The sequence below is a fragment of the Apium graveolens genome, chromosome 2 (genome assembly GCF_009905375.1).
Source record: "Apium graveolens cultivar Ventura chromosome 2, ASM990537v1, whole genome shotgun sequence".
NCBI lineage: Eukaryota > Viridiplantae > Streptophyta > Magnoliopsida > Apiales > Apiaceae > Apium > Apium graveolens.
Genome location: NC_133648.1, coordinates 97,223,337 through 97,227,840, shown reverse-complemented (window position 1 = coordinate 97,227,840; position 4,504 = coordinate 97,223,337). Strand labels below are relative to the sequence as shown.

Below are 4,504 nucleotides of genomic sequence, written 5' to 3'. Positions count from 1 at the left end.
AGTAGGCCAGAAAAAACCTGCTTGCAGAATACGAGCTGCCGTCTTCTCACCTCCATAGTGTCCACCATAAACCGTGGAATGGCAGTCTCGTAATATCCCCTCTGTTTCACAGAACGGGATACATCTCCTGATGATCTGATCAGCTCCCTGTCTAAACAAATATGGTTCATCCCACATATACCACTTCACCTCATGCAGAAATTTCTTCTTTTGAGCGGATGTCAAATTAAGCGGCATTGTATTGCTGACAAGATAGTTTACAATATCTGCAAACCATGGTTCTTCCTCCTGAATTGCAAACAACTGCTCATCCGGAAAAGATTCATTGATTAACGTCCTATCTTGTGAAGTAGAATCGGGATTCTCCAACCTAGAGAGATGGTCAGCTACTTGATTCTCGGTACCTTTTCTATCTTTGATCTCTAACTCAAATTCCTGAAGTAAAAGCACCCAACGAATGAGTCTCGGCTTCGAATCCTTCTTAGAAACCAGATAGCGAATAGCTGCATGATCAGTGAATACTGTTACTTTCGTACCAAGCAGATAAGATCGAAATTTCTCAAAGCCAAAGACTATAGCCAAAAGCTCCTTCTCAGTAGTGGTGTAGTTCAATTGGGCCCCATTTAAAGTCTTACTCGTATAGTAGACCACATGGAAGAGATTTTTCTTGCGCTGTCCCAGAACTGCACCTACCGCATAGTCACTCGCATCACACATCATCTCAAACGGTTCTGTCCAATCTGGTGCTGTAATAACTGGTGCCGTGATCAAACTCTCCTTGAGAGTCTCGAATGCTGCCAAACATTCATCATCAAATTTGAAAGGCACATCTTTCTCAAGTAAATTGCACAACGGCTTAGATATCTTTGAAAAGTCCTTGATGAATCGCCGATAAAAACCCGCATGATCGAGAAAACTACGGATTCCTTTCACCGAATTAGGTGGGGGAAGATTTTCAATGACTCCCACCTTGGCCTTGTCCACCTCCAGACCTTTGCTAGAGACCTTATGCCCAAGGATAATGCCTTCACGCACCATAAAATGACATTTCTCCTAATTAAGCACCAAATTAGTTTCCACGCATCTTTTGAGTACGGCGCGCAGATTATTCAAACATTCATCATATGAGTGTCCAAAGACGGAGAAGTCATCCATGAACACTTCGACGTTATTTCCAATCATGTCAGAGAATATAGCCATCATACATCTCTGAAAGGTGGCCGGGGCGCCACATAACCCAAACAAAACTCTACGAAAAGCAAATGTGCCAAATGGACAAGTGAAGGTAGTCTTTTCCTGATCCTCTGGTGCAATACAAATCTGATTATACCCGGAATAACCATCCAGAAGATAAAAATACTCATGTCCCGCCAATCTGTCAAGCATTTGATCAATGAATGGGAGAGGGAAGTGATCCTTCCTTGTGGCTTTGTTCAATTTTCTATAATCCATGCATACTCTCCATCCTGTAACTGTTCGAGTAGGGATGAGCTCATTCTTTTCATTTGCGACCACAGTGATACCTCCTTTCTTAGGTACACATTGCACGGGGCTCACCCACGAGCTGTCAGAAATAGGATAAATGATGCCTGCATCTAGCCATTTCAGAATTTCTTTCTTCACCACCTCCTTCATGATCGGGTTCAGTCTTCGCTGCTATTCCACAGTTGGCTTACTACCTTCCTCTAACAGAATTTTATGCATACAATAGGAAGGACTTATCCCCTTGATGTCTGCTATGGTCCATCCTATAGTCGATTTGAATTCTCTCAAAATCCTTAAGAGCTTGTCTTCCTCACTACCTGAAAGGTCAGCTGAAATAATAACAGGTAACGTAGATGAATCACCTAAAAAAGCATACCTCAAGTGTTCAGGTAATGGTTTGAGCTCCAAGGTAGGTGCTTCCTCTATTGATGGTTTGAGCTTCCCTTCAGCATTCTTAAGGTCAGAAGTACCAAGAGATTCAAATGGTATGTCGAGCTTTCGCTTCCATGGAGAAGCGTTCAGATATTGTAATTGCTCGTTGCTATCTTCATCATCGCTGTCAAAATCCCCCACTAAGGCCTTTTCCAATGCATCAGACATTAGCATGTGATCGAGTTCCGAAGTAACTGCGGAATCAATCACATCCACTTTTAAACACTCCTCATCTTCTGTAGGGAATTTCATTGCCTTGAATACGTTAAAGGTCACATCCTGATTTTGGACCCGCATAGTAAGTTCCCCTTTTTGCACATCTATCAAGGTACGGCCAGTAGCCAAGAAAGGCCTCCCCAAGATTATGGGAATCTTCTTATCTTCCTCAAAATCCAGAATAACAAAATCTGCAGGAAAGAAGAGCTTATCCACCTTGACGAGCACATCCTCAACTATGCCCCTTGGGTAAGTAATGGAACGGTCCGCCAATTGTAGCGACATGTATGTGGGTTTTGGATCAGGCAGATCCAGCTTTTTAAAGATCGACAACGGCATCAGATTAATGCTTGCTCCCAAATTACAAAGGCACTTGTCAAAAGTTAGATTGCCAATGGTGCAAGGAATGGTGAAGCTTCCTGGATCTTTCAGTTTTGGTGGTAACTTTTGTTGCAGAACCGCGCTGCATTCTTCCGTGAGAGCAACGGTTTCAAGGTCATCCAGTTTCACCTTTCTTGAAAGAATAGTCTTCATAAACTTCGTATAACTAGGCATTTGTTCCAGCGCCTCAGCGAAAGGTATATTGATGTGAAGTTTCTTGAACACCTCCAGAAACTTCCCGAACTGTCTATCCAGCTTTTATTGCTGCAATATCTTAGGAAAAGGTGGTGGAGGATAGAGCTGTTTCTCCCCTGTATTAGCCTCAGGCAGAGTGTGTTCAACAGTAGTCTTCCTTGGTTCTGCCGCTTTCTCCTTTTGCTTAGATTCTTCATCTCTAACTTCAGCTTCGACTTCTTTTGCCTTTTCAGCATCAGCTACTTTTCCAGACCTTAAGGTAATAGCCTTGACTTGCTCTTTAGCTTCCTTCCTGCCTGGTACTTCCGTGTCACTGGGAAGAGTGCCAGGTTGACGATTGAGCACTGCATTGGCTAATTGACCGATTTGATTTTCCAAGGTCTTGATAGAAACCGCCTGACTCTTGCACAACAGCTTAAGTTCCTCAAAATCAGCACTAGTAGGTGCAGCTGCACTTCCCTGTTGAGGATATGATTGCCTTGTAGCATACTGTTGTGGTTACTGGAATCCAGGTGGGTTAAACTGTTTACTTACTCCTTGCTGATATGTTGGTTGAATAGCATTCTGATTATTCCCCCAGCTGAAATTTGGATGATTTCTGTTGTTAGGATGATAGGTCGCTGGCACAGGCTGCTGTTGTCGCTGATAATTATTCACATACTGAACATATTCGTTGACAAGAGAACACTGATCCGTAGCATGAGAACCTGCACAAAGCTCACAAACCATAGCTATTTGATTAACTCCATACGTAGCCAAATAATCAACCTTCATTGATAGCGCTTGGAGCTGGGCTGCAATAGCGGTGGCTGCAATAGCGGTGGCTGCATCAACTTCCAGAATACCTGTGACCTTGCCTGACGTCATCCTCTGAGTTGGGTTTTGATGCTCATTTGCAGCCATCGTCTCGATAAGATTATACGCCTCAGTATAGCTTTTAGCCCATAAGGCGCCTCCAGCTGCTGCATCGAGCATGGGCCGAGATTGGGCCCCCAAACCATTATAAAAACCAGTGATTACCATCCAATCCGGCATTCCATGATGTGGACATTTTCTCAACATTTCCTTGTAGCGTTCCCAAGCCTCGCACATAGATTCTGTAGGTTGCTGCGCAAACTGAGTAAGAGCACTCCTCATAGCAGCAGTCTTTGCCATTGGATAAAACTTCACCAGAAACTTTTGCGCAAGATCTTGCCACGTAGTGATTGACCCAGCTGGTTCAGAATGTAACCAGTCTTTAGCTTTATCCCTCAGTGAGAATGGGAAAAGCCTCAACTTGATAGCCTCATCAGTCACGCCATTATACTTAAAAGTGCTGCAGATCTCGACAAAATTCCTTATGTGCATGTTGGGGTCTTCAGTTGCCGCTCCTCCAAAAGAAACAGAATTCTGCACCATCTGAATAGTGCCCGGCTTGATTTCAAAGGTGTTAGCTTGAATAGCCTGATGAAGGATGCTTGACTGAATGTCATCAATTTTAGGCCGAGAAAAATCCATAAGAGCTGGATCAGCTTGAACAATACGATCTCCCATCTTTACTGGTTCTTTCTGCTCAGTTCCTGTAATAACCCCAATTTTTGGAAATTTTTGAAACCCTTATGAATAGTGTTTTTGCTGAATGAGAAAACTTTTCATGCCACACTATGTAGGGGTTCTGTTATGGATATTCTGAGATTTTATTAGTACTCTATATGGTATATAAGTGTATGTAAAGATCGTCAGAATCCAATTCCGAACACTTTGATTTTTCCCCAAAATCTACCAGATACAGAAAGAATTGAGTATAAGGTAACAG

General features: G+C 43.0%; 1 non-coding gene across 1 annotated transcript; it reads left to right on the top strand.

The window, feature by feature from the left end:
* The first annotated feature begins 3,742 nt into the window (after positions 1 to 3,742).
* Positions 3,743 to 3,849, top strand: LOC141709496 (small nucleolar RNA R71). The gene has a single exon (XR_012570070.1). It is a non-coding gene; the product is annotated as a small nucleolar RNA R71 (small nucleolar RNA).
* Positions 3,850 to 4,504: the final 655 nt, after the last annotated feature.